Raw genomic sequence first — 13754 nt, 5'->3', positions numbered from 1 at the left:
TTAAATACTCTTGAAGGAGGAGACAAGATGGCAGAGTAGAAGGACTTGAACTCACCTCCTATCACAAAAACACCAAAATCACAACTAACTGGTGAACAACCATAGACAAAAAAACTGGAACCTACCAAAAAAGGTACTCTACATCCAAAGACAAAGCCACAATGAGATGGTAGGAGGGGCACTTTTGTGATATCAAATCCCATACCTGCCAGGTAGGCGACACACACAGGAAAATAATTACATCACAGGGGCTCTCCCACAGGACTGAGAGTTCTGAGCTCCAGCCTGGGGTCTGGCATCAGGAGGAGAAGCTCACAGAGCATTTCACTTTGAAGGCCAGCGGGGCTTGAGTGCAGGAGCTCCACAGCACTGAGGGAAACAGAGACTGCACTCTTGGGGAGCACACACACATAAGGTATCATGAGCACTGGGAACCACTGCAAAGTAGTGACTCCATAGGAGCCTGGGCCAGACCTACCTGCAGGTCTTGGAGGGTCTCCTGGGGAGGCAGGAGTCAGCTGTGGCTCACTGTGGGGGTAAAGACACTGGTGGTGGAGGCCACAGGGAGTATTCATCAGTGTGAGCTCTCCCAGAGGTTGCCATTTTGGCAGTGAGACATGGCCCTACCCAACAGCCTGTAGGCTTCAGTGCTGGGCCACCTCAGGCCAAACAACCAACAGAGTGGGAACACAGCCCCACATATAGCAGGCAGGCTGTCTAAAGTCATGAGTCCACAGCTGCCTCTAAACACACCCCTTGAAGTGGCCCTGCACACCAGAGGTACAAGACCCAGCTCCACCCACCAGGAGTAGGCACCAGTCCCTCCCACCAGGAAGCCTGCACAAACCCCTGGAACAACCTCACCCACGAGGGGACAGACAGCAGAAGCAAGAGGAACTACAAACCTGTAGCCTGAGATGGAGATCACAAACAAAGATCAACAAAATTAGATGGCAAAGAAATATGGTCCAGATGAAGGAACAAGGTAAAACCCCAGAAACAACTAGGTGAAGTGGAGATAGGCAATCTGCCTGAATAAGAATTCAGAGTAATAGTAGTTGATCCAAGTAAAGTAAAGTTGATAGTAAAGTTGATCCAAGATCTTAGAGAAAGAGTGGAAGTACAGACTGAGAAGATACAAGAAATGTTTAACAAAGACTAGAAGATTTAAAGAACAAACAGGTGAACAATACAGTAACTGAAATGAAAAATACATTAGAAGGAATTAATAGCAAAATAAATGAGGCAGAAGAATAAGTGAACTGGAAGACAGGTTGGTGGAAATCACTGCTGTGGAACAGAATAAAGAATGAAAAGAAAGGACAGTCTAAGAGACCACTGAGACAACATTAAACACACCAACATTCACATTATAGGGGTCCCAGAAAGAGAAGAGAGAAAGGGCCTGAAAAAATGTTTGAAGAGATGGTAGCTTAAAAACTTCCCTAACATGGGAAAGGAAACAAGTCCAGGAAGTGCAGAGAGTCCCTTACAGGATAAACCCAAGGAGGAACATGCCGAGACACACATTAATCAAAATGACAAAAATTAATGACAAAGAGAAAATATTAAAAGCAACAAGGGAACAGCAATAAAAACATACCAGGGAGTCCCCATACGGTTATCAGCTGATTTTTCAGCAGAAACTGCAGGCCAGAAGGGAGTGGTATGATATATTTAAAGTGATGAAAGGGGGAAACCTACAACCAAGAATACTGTAGTTCAGCAAGGCTCTAGATCATATTCGACAGAGAAATCAAAAGCTTTACAGACAAGCAAAAGCTGAGAGAATTCAGCACCACCAAACCAGCCTTACAAGAAATGCTAAAGGAACTTCTCTAGGCGGAAAAGAAAAGGCCACAGCGGACTTCCCTGATGGTGCAGTGGTTAAGAATCCTCCTGCCAATGCAGGGGACACTAGTTCGATGCCTGGTCCAGGAAGATCGCACATGCTGTAGAGCAACTAAGCCCATATGCCACAACTACTGAGCCTGTGTGCTACAACTACTGAAGACTATGTGCCTACAGCCTGTGCACCGCAATGAAGAGTAGCCCCTGCTTGCCACAACTAGAGAAAGCCCACATGCAGCAACAAAGATCCAAAGCAGCAAAAAATAAAATAAAAAGAAAAGGCCACAACTAGAAACAAAATTATGAATGGTAAAGCTCACCAGTAAAAGTAAACATACATATTTGTCCACACACAAATAAAATATCAAAACCAGCAATCGTGGGTAGAGGAGGATAAAAATGTGGGATATTGGAAATGCATTTGAAATTAAAAGGCCAGCAACTTGGGCCTCCCTGGTGGCGCAGTGGTTGAGAGTCCGCCTGCCGATGCAGGGGATACGGGTTCGTGCCCCGGTCTGGGAGGATCCCATATGCCGCGGAGCGGCTGGGCCCGTGAGCCATGGCTGCTGGGCCTGCGCATCCGGAGCCTGTGCTCCGCAACGGGAGAGGCCACAACAGTGAGAGGCCCGCATATCGCAAAAAGAAAAAATAAAAATAAAATAAAAGGCCAGCAACTTAAAACAATCTTCTTTATATATAGGCTGCTACATCTCATGGTAACCACAAACCAGAAACCGACAGTAGATACACACACAAAAAAGAAAAAGCAATCCAAACACAACATTGAAGATAGTCATCAAATCACAAGAGAAGAGAACGCAAAAGGAAGGTAAGAAAAAGACCTACAAAAACAAACCCAAGACAATTAACAAAATTGCAGTAAAAACATACATATTGATAAATTACCTCAAATGTAAATAGATTAAATGCTCCAACCAAAAGACAGAGTGGCTGAATGGATACACCCACTTCAGATCTAGAGACACATAAAGATGAAAGTGAGGGGATGGAAAAAAGTATTCCATGTAAATGGAAATCAAAAGAAAGCTGGAGTAGGAATACTCATATCAGACAAAATAGACTTTAAAATAAAGACTGTTATAAGAGACAAAGAAGGACACTACATAATGATCAAGGGACCAATCCAAGAAGAAGATATAACAATTGTAAATATATATGCAGGCAACACAGGAGCAACTCAATACATAAGGCAAATGTTAACAGACATAAAAGGAAAAAAAATCACAGTAAGAGAACAATAGTGGGGGACTTCAGCATCCCACTTACATAAATGGACAGATCACCCAGACAGAAAATCCATAAGTAAAAAAAGGCCTTAAATGACACATTAGACCAGATGAATGTAATTGATATTTATAGAACATTTCATCCGAAAGCAGCAGAATACACATTCTTCTCAAGTGCACACAGAACATTCTCCAGGATAGGTCACATGCTGGGGGCCAGAAAACAAGCCTTGGTAAATTTAAGAAAATTAAAATCATATCAAGCATCTTTTCTGACCACAATACTATGAGATTAGAAATCAACTACATGAGAAGAAAAATGTAAAAATCACAAATACATGGAGGCTAAACAATATGCTACTAAACAACCAATGGATTACTGAAGAAATCAAAGATGAAACCAAAAAATACCTAGAGACAAATGAAAATGAAAGCACAATGATCCAAAACCTATCAGATGCAGCAAAAGCAGTTATAAGAGGAAGTTTATAGCAATATAATTTTACCTCAGAAAACAAGAAGAATCTCAAACAACCAAAACTTACACCTAAAGCAACTAAAGAAAGAAGAACAGACAAAACCCCAAAGTTAGTAGAAGGAAAGAAATCATAAACATCAGAGCAGAAATAAATGAAATAGAGATGAAGAAAACAATTAAAAAGATCAATGAAACGTAAGAGCTGGTTCTTTGAAAAGGTAAATAAAATTGAGAAACCTTTAGCCAGACTCAAGAAAAAAAAGAGAAGGATCAAATCAATAAAATTAGAAATGAAAAAGATGCTACAGTGGACACCACAGAAATACAAAGGATCATAAGAGACTACTACAAGCAACTATATACCAATATAGAAGAAATGGACAAATTCTTAGAAGGGTACAACTTTCCAAGATTGCACCAGGAAGAAATAGAAAATATGAACAGACAAGTCACAAGTACTGAAATTGAAACTGTGATTTAAAAGATCCCAACAAACACAAGTACAGGACCAGATGGCTTCACAGGTGAATTCGATCAAACATTTAGAGAATAGTCAACACCTGTCCTTCTCAAGCTATTCCAAAAAATTGCAGAGGAAAGAACACTCCCAAACTCATTCTATGAGGCCACCATCACCCTAATACCAAAACCAAAGATAAACCACACAAAAAAGAAAATTACAGGCCAATATCACTGATGAACTTAGACATGAAAATCCTCAACAAAATACTAGGAAACCAAATCCAACAATATATTAAAAGGATCATACAACATGATCAACTGGGATTTATCCCAGGGATGCAAGTTTTCAATATTCACAAATCAGTGTATTACACCACATCAACAAATTGAAGAATAAGAACCATGTGATCATCTCAAAAGCAGCAAAAGGTTTTGACAAAATTCAGCACTGATTTATAAAAACCCTCCAGAGAGTGGGCATAGAGGGAACCTACCTCAACATAATAAAGACCATATATGACAAACCCACAGCTAACATCATACTTAATGAGCTGAAAGCATTTCCTCTAAGATCAGGAAAAAGACAAGGTTGTCCACTCTCACCACTTCTATACAACATAGTTTTGGAAGTTGTAGCCATGGCAATCAGAGAAGAAAAACAAATATAAGGAAACCAAATTGGAAAAGAAGAAGAACTGTCACCATTTGCAGATGACATGATACTATGCATAGAAAATCCTAAAAATGCTACCAGAAAACTACTAGAGCTCATCAATGAATTTGGTAAGGTTGCAGGATAAAAAAATTAATACAAAGAAATCTCTTGAATTTCTATACACTAACAACGAAAAGATCAGAAAGAGAAATTAAGGAAACAATCCCATTTACCATCGCATCAAAAAGAATAGGGCCTCCCTGGTGGCGCAGTGGTTGAGAGTCCGCCTGCTGATGCAGGGGATGCGGGTTCGTGCCCCGGTCTGGGAGGATCCCATGTGCCGCGGAGCGGCTGGGCCCGTGAGCCATGGCCGCTGGGCCTGCGCATCCGGAGCCTGTGCTCCGCAACGGGAGAGGCCACAACAGTGAGAGGCCCGCATACCGCAAAAAAAAAAAAAAAAGAATAAAATACCTAGGAATAAACCTACCTAAAGAGGCAAAAGGCCTGTACTCTGAAAACTATAAGATGCTGATGAAAGAAATCGAAGATGGCACAAACAGATGGAAGGATATATCATGTTCTTGGATTGGAAGAATCAATATTGTCAAAATGACTATACTACACTAGCTAATCTACAGATTCAATGCGATCTCTATCAAATTACCAATAACATTTTTCTCAGAACTAGAACAAAAAAATTTTTTTAACTTGTATGGCAACACAGAAGACCCCAAAGAGCTAAAGCAATACTGAGAAAGAAAAATGGAGCTGGAGGAATTAGGCTCCCTGATTTCAGACTATAATACAAAGCTACATTAATCAAAATAGTATGGTACTGGCACAAAAATAGAAATATAGATCAATGGAACAGCATAGAAGCCCCAGAAATAAACCCACACACGGTCAATTAATCTATGACAAAGGAGGCAAGACTATGGAGAAAATACAATCTTCAATAATTGGTGCTGGGAAAACTGGACAGTCGCATGTAAAAGAATGAAATTAGAACATTTTCTAACACCATACACAAAAATAAACTCAAAATGGATTAAAGACCTAAATGTAAGACCTGACACTATAAAAACTCTTAGAGGAAAACATAGGCAGAACACTCTTTGACATAAATCTCAGCAATATCTTTTTTGATCCATCTCCTATAGTAATGGAAATAAACACAAAAATAAACAAATGGGGTCTAATTAAACTTAAAAGCTTTTGCATGTCAAAGGAAACCATAAACAAAAAGACAACCCACAGAATGGGAGAAAATATTTGCAAATGATGCAACTGACAAGGGATTAATCTCCAAAATTTACAAACAGCTCATGCAGCTCAATATCAAAAAAAAGCAAACAACCCAATCAAAAAATGGGCAGAAGACCTAAATAGACATTTCTCCAAAGAAGACATACAGATGGCCAAGAGGCACATGAAGAGATGCTCAAGATCGCTAATTATTAGAGAAATGCAAATCAAAACTAAAATAAGATATCACCTCACACCAGTCAGAATGGCCATCATCAAAAAGTCTACAAATAATAAATGCTGGAGAGAGTGTGGAGAAAATCTACACTGTTGGTGGCAATGTAAATTGGTAGAACCACTATGGAGAACAATATGGAGGTTCCTTAAAAAACTAAAAATTGAGTTGCCATATGATCCAGCAATCCCACTCCTGGGCATATATCCGGAGAAAACCATAATTCAAAAATATACGTGCACCCCAATGTTCACTGCAGCACTATTTACAATAGCCAAGACATGGGAGCAACCTAAATATCCATTGACAAAGGAATGGATAAAGACGATGTGATACATAGATACAATGAAATATTATTCAGCCCTAAAAAAGAATGAAATAATGCCATTTGCAGTAACATGGATGGACCTTGAGGTTATCATAATAAGTGGAGTAAGTCATAGAAAGACAAATATCATATGATATTACTTATATGTGGAATCTAAAAAGATGACACAAATAAAAAATACAAATTCTGGTCTTATTTACAAAACAGAAACAGACTTACACACTTAGAAAACAAACTTCTGGTTATCAAAGGGGAAAGGTGGAGAGGAGGGATAAATTAGGAATTTGGGGGATTAACATATACATACTACTATACATAAAATAATCAACAAGGATCTATTGTATAGCAGAGGGAACTCAATATTCTGTAATAACGTATATGGAAAAAGAATGGATATATGCATATGTATAACTGAATCACTTTGCTGTACACCTGAAACTAAAACAACATTGTCAATCAACTATAACCCAATATAAAATAAAAATTAAGTTTTAAAAAAACCTAAAATAAGGAAACATCTATAATTAATATGAAAAGGTGATTAGAAAAAATAAGTTAATTAAATACTCCTGTTCATAAAAGGATACCATCAAAAAAAATGAACATATGACCCACAGAATAGAAGAATAGTTTTTAAGTCATGTATCTGATAAGGGACTTGTATCTAGACTATATAAAGAACTCAAAATTCAATAATATAAATGCTGAAAGGAATTCTTCAAGCCGAAATGAAAGGACACTAATTAGTAACATACTGGTAAAAGTAAACATATAGCCAAATTTAGAATATTCTAATATTGTAATATGGTGGTGTGTTAATCACATAACCCTAGTACAAAGGTTAAAGGACGAGTATTAAAATAACTGTAACTACAATAATTTGTTAATAAATACACAACATAAAAAGAGGTAAATTGTGACATCAAAAATGTAAAAGTGGAAGGAGTTAAAGGATAGAGGTTTTGTATGCAGTTGAAGTTATCAGCATAAATAGACTTTTATATCTATAAGATGTTTTATGTAAACCTCATGATAACCACAAAGCAAAAACCTACAGTAAATTCACAAGATAAGAAGGGAATCAAAACATATCACTATGGAAAATCATCAATTCACAAAGGACGGCACCAAGAGAGGGAGAAAGGAACAAGGGAACTACAAAGCTTCTAGAAAACAGTAAGATGGCATTAATAAATTCGTTCCTATCAATAATGACTCAGGATGTAAATAGATTAAATTCCTCAAACAAAAGGCAGTGGATGGATGGGTAAAAAACAAGACCCAACCATATGTTGCCTACAAGAGACTCACTCCAGCTTTAAGGTCATACATAGGCTCAAAGTGAAGGGATGGAAAAAGATATTCCATGTAAGTGGAAACCAAAAAGAGCAGGAGTAACTACGCTTATATTAGACAAAATAGACTTTAAGCCAAAATTGTAGCAGGACACAAGGAAGGTCACTATATAATGATAAAGAGGTCAATTCAAGAGAATATAACAAACATGTGTATCCAACATTGGAACACCCAAATATATTAAGAAAATACTAATAGATTTGACTAGAGAAATAGACAACAATAAATAATAGTTGGGGACTTCCAGTATCCCACTTTCAACAATGGGTAGTTCATTCAGACAGAAAATCAATAAGGAAATGTACTTGAACTATACTTTGGACAAAATTTATGTAACACAAATACAGAACATTCTATCCAAAAGCAGAATACACATTCTTCTCAAGTGCATACAGAACATTCTCCAAGATAGAGTTCATATCACAAAGTCTTAGAAACTTTAAGAAGATTGAGATAATACCAAATAGCTTTTCTGACCAAAATGGTATGACCTAGAAATCAATAACGAGGGGAAAACTGGAAAATTCACAAGTATGTGGAAATTAAACAACATGCTTCTGAACAACCAGTGGGTTAAAGAAGAAATTAAACCTTTAGCTAGACTAAGAAAAAAAAATCAGACATGAAAATGATATTACAACTGATACCACAGAAATACAAAGGATAATTTTAGACTACCATGAACAATTATACACCAACAAATTGGATAACCTATAAGAAATGGATAAATTCCTAGAAACACACAACCTACCAAGACTGAATAAGGAAGAAATGGAGAATCTAAACAGACGAATACTGAGTAAGGAGATTGAATTAGTAATCAAAACTCTAACAAAGAAAAGCCTAGGACCAGATGGTTTCCCTAATGAAATCTACCAAACATTTAAAGAAAAAATAATGTCACTCCTCCTCACACTCTTCCATAGAATTGAAGAACAGGGAACATTTCCAAACTCATTCTATGAGGCAGCATTACAGAGAAAACTAAAGGCCACTATTGTGATGAATATAAATGCAAAAATTCTCAAAAAATTATTAACAAACCAAATTAATAGCACATTGAAAGGATCATACCATGATCAAGTGGGATTTATCCCAGGGGTTCAAGGATGGTTCAACATCCATGAATCAACCAATGTGATATACCATATTAACAAACTGAAGAATGAAAACCAAAGGATTATCTCAATAGATACAGAGAAAGCTTTTGACAAATTTCAAAATCCCTTCATGATAAACACTCAAATACAGAGTATAGAAGGAACATACCTCAACATATTAAGGCCATATATGACAAATCCACAGCCAACATCATATTCAATATGAAAAGCTGAAGGCATTTCCTCTAAGATCAGGAGCAAGACAAAGATGCTCACTCTCACCACTTTTGCTCAACGTAGTACTGGAAGTCCTAGCCACAGTAATCAAACAAGAAAAATAATCAGAAGGAATCCAAATTGAAAAGAAGTTAAACTGTCACTGTTTGTAGATTGCACATGACATGATACTATATATAGAAAATCCTAAAGACATCAAAAAACTTAAAACTAATAATTACAGTAAAGTTTTAGAATATAAAATTAATATACAGAAATCTGTTGCATTTCTATACACTAGTAAACAATAGAGAAAAGAAATTAAGAAAACAATCCCGTTTATAATTGCATCAAAAAGAAAACAACATCTAGGAATAAATCTAACCAAGAAGGTAAAAGACTTGGAAAACCATAAAACATTGATGAAAGAAATTGAAGATGACACAAATGGATTGGAAGAATTAATGTTGTTAAAATGATTATACTACCCAAGGCAATCTACAGATTCAATGTAATCCTTATCAGAATAACAATGGCATTTTTCACAGAACTAGAACAAGTAATTCTAAAATTTGTATGGAAACACAAAGACCCCAAATAGCTAAAACAATCTTAAAGAAGAACAAAACTAGAGGCATAAGACTCCCTAATTTCCAATTATACTACAAAGCTATAGTGATCAAAAGAGCATAATAGTGGCAGAAAAAAAAAACGTACAGATCAATGGAATAGAGAGCCCAGAAACAAACCCAGGCTTACATGGCCAATTAATCTATGACAAAGGAGGCAAGAATATACAATGGGGTAAAGACAGCCTCTTCAATAAATGGTGTTGGAAAACCTGCACAGCTACATGCAAAAGAATGAAACTGGACTGCTCACACCATATACAAAAATAAACTCAAAATAGATTAAAGAATTACATGTAAGACCCGAAACCATAAAACCATTACAAGAAAACATTGGCAGTACACTCTTTGACATTGGTCTTAGCAATATTTTTTTTGGGATCTGTCTCCATCAAGAGAAACAAAAGCAAAAATAACTAAATGGGACTACATCAAAGTAAAAAGCTTTTGCACAGCAAAGGAAACTATCAACAAAACAAAAAGGCAGGGACTTCCCTGGTGGCACAGTGGTTCAGAATCTACCTGCCAATGTAGGGGACATGGATTCGAGCCCTGGTTCAGGAAGATCCCACATACTGCGGAGCAACTAAGCCCATGTGCCACAACTACTGAGGCTGCTCTCTAGAGCCTGCGAACCACAACTTCTGAAGCCCGCACACCTAGAGCCTGTGCTCCACAACGAGAAGCCACTGCAATGAGAAGCCCACACACCACAATGAAGAGTAGCCCCCGCTCACTGCAACTAGAGAAAGCCTGCGTGCAGCAACGAGACCCAACGCAGCCATAATTAATTAATTAATTAATTTTTTAAAAAGGCAGTCTACCAAATGGGAGAAGATATTTGCAGACAATGTATCTGATAAAAAGTTAATATCCAAAATATACAAAGAAATCATACAACTCAACATTTAAAAAAAAACCAATTAAAAAAATGGGCAGAGGAACTGAACATTTTTTCCAAAGATGACATACAGATGGCCAACAGACACATGAAAAGATGTTCAACATCACTAATCATCAGGGAAATGCAAATCAAAACCACAGTGAGGGTTGAGAGATCGGGAAGATAGCTGAAGAGTAAGATGCGGAGATCACCTTCCTCCCCACAGATACACCAGAAATACATCTACACGTGGAACAACTCCTACAGAACACCTACTGAACACTGGCAGAAGACCTCAGACCTCCCAAAAGGCAAGAAACTCCCCACGTACCTGGGTAGGGCAAAAGGAAAAAGAATAAACAGAGACAAAAGAATAGGGACGAGACCTGCACCAGTGTGCACCAGTGGGAGGGAGCTGTGAAGGAGGAAAAGTTTCCACACACGGAGACTGTGGGTGGCAGAGGGGGAAGCTTCTGAGCTGCGAAGGAGAGCACAGCAACAGGGGTGCGGAGGGCAAAGAGGAGAGATTCCTGCACAGAGGATTGGTGCCGACTGGCACTCACCAGCCCGAGAGGCTTGTCTGCTCACCCACCGGAGTGGGCAGGGCTGGGAGCCGAGGCTTGGACTTTGGTCGGATCGCAGGGAGAGGACTGGGGTTGGTGGCGTGAACACAGCCTGCAGGGGGTTAGTGCACCACGGCTAGCCGGGAGAGAGTCCAGGGAAAAGTCTGGACTTGCTGAAGAGGCAAGAGACTTTTTCTTCCCTCTCTGTTTCCTGGTGTGCGAGAAGAGGGGATTAAGATCACTACTTAAAGGAGCTCCAGAGTCCAGAGACGGCGCGAGCCGCGGCTAAAAGCATGGACCCCAGAGACGGGCATAAGATGCTAAGGCTGCTGCTGCCGCCACCAAGAAGCCTGTGTGCGAGCACAGGTCACTATCCACACCTCTCTTCCGGGGAGCCTGTGCAGCCCCCCACTGCCTGGGTCCCGGGATCCAGGGACAACTTCCCAGGGAAAATGCACGGCATGCCTCAGGCTGGTGCAACGTCCCGCCGGCCTCTGCCGCCGCAGGCTCGGCCCCCATCCGCATCCTTCCCTCCCCCCGGCCTGAGTGAGCCAGAGTCCCCGAAACAGCTGCTCCTTTAACCCCATCCTGTCTGAGTGAAGAACAGATGCCCTTCGGCGACCTACACACAGAGGCAGGGCCAAATCCAAAGCTGAGCCCCCAGAGCGGTGCGAACAAAGAAGAGAAAGAGAAATCTCTCCCAGCAGCCTCAGAAGCAGCGGATTAAATCTCCACAATCAACGTGATGTATCCTGCATCTGTGGAATACCTGATTAGACAACGAATCATCCCAAATTGAGGAGGTGGACTTTGAGAGCAAGATTTACTATTTTTTCCACTTTTCCTCTTTTTGTGAGTGTATATGTGTATGCTTCTATGTGAGATTTCGTCTGTATAGCTTTGCTGTCACCATTTGTCCTAGGGTTCTATCTGTCCGTTTTTTTTTTCTTAAAAAAATTTTTTTTCTTAATAATTATTTTTTATTTTAATAACTATTTTATTTTATCTTACTTTATTTTATTTTATCCTCTTTCCTCTTTCTTTTCTTCCTTCCTTCCCTCCTTCCTTTCTTCCTTCCTTTCCTTCTTTCTTTCTTTTTCTTCTTTTTCTCCATTTTATTCTGAGCCGTGTGGATGAAAGGCTCTTGGTGCTGCAGCCAGGAGTCAGTGCTGTGCCTCTGAGGTGGGAGAGCCAACTTCAAGACACTGGTCCACAAGAGACCTCCCAGGTCCACATATTATCAAACGGCAAAAATCTCCCAGATATCTCCATCTCAACACCAGCACCCAGCTTCATACAACGACCAGCAAGCTACAGTGCTGGACACCCTATGCCAAACAACTAGCAAGAGAGAAACACAACCCCACCCGTTAGCAGAGAGGCTGCTTAAAATCATAATAAGTCCACAGACACCCCAAAACACACCACCAGACATGGACCTGCCCACCAGAAAGACAAGATCCAGCCTCATCCACCAGAACACAGGCACTACTCCCCTCCACCAGGAAGCCTACACAACCCATTGACACAACTTTAGCCACTGGGGACAGACACCAAAAACAACGAGAACTACGAACCTGCAGCCTTCAAAAAGGAGACCCCAAACACAGTAACATAAGCAAAATGAGAAGACAGAAAAACACACAGCAGATGAAGGGGCAAGATAAAAACCCACCAGACCTAACAAATGAAGAGGAAATAGGCAGTCTACCTGAAAAAGGAATTCAGAATAATGACAGTAAAGATGATCCAAAATCTTGGAAATGGAATAGAGAAAATGCAAGAAACATTTAACAAGGACCTAGAAGAACTAAAGATGAAACAAGCAATGATGAAGAACACAATAAATAAAATTTAAAATACTCTAGATGGGATCAATAGCAGAATAACTGAGGCAGAAGAACGGATAAGTGCTGTGAAAGATAAAATAGTGGAAATAACTACTGCAGAGCAGAATAAAGAAAAAAGAATGAAAAGAACTCAGCACAGTCTCAGAGACCTCTGGAACAACATTAAATGCACCAACATTCGAATTATAGGGGTTCCAGAAGAAGAAGAGAAAAAGAAAGGGACTGAGAAAATATTTGAAGAGATTATAGTTGAAAACTTCCCTAATATGGGAAAGGAAATAGTTAATCAAGTCCAGGAAGCACAGAGACTCCCATACAGGATAAATCCAAGGAAAAACACGCCAATTAATCAAACTGTCAAAAATTAAACACAAAGAAAACATATTAAAAGCAGCAAGGGAAAAACAACAAATACACAAGGGAATCCCCATAAGGTTAACAGCTGATCTTTCAGCAGAAACTCTGCAAGCCAGAAGGGACTGGCAGGACATATTTAAAGTGATGAAGGAGAGAAACCTACAACCAAGATCACTCTACCCAGCAAGGATCTCATTCAGATTTCATGGAGAAATTAAAACCTTTACAGACAAGCAAAAGCTGAGAGAGTTCAGCACCACCAAACCAGCTTTACAACAATTGCTAAAGGACCTTCTCTA

The sequence above is a fragment of the Mesoplodon mirus genome (assembly GCF_964341445.2).
Source record: "Mesoplodon mirus genome assembly, chromosome: 9".
NCBI classification, from domain to species: Eukaryota; Metazoa; Chordata; class Mammalia; order Artiodactyla; family Ziphiidae; genus Mesoplodon; species Mesoplodon mirus.
This window is presented reverse-complemented; position numbering follows the sequence as displayed.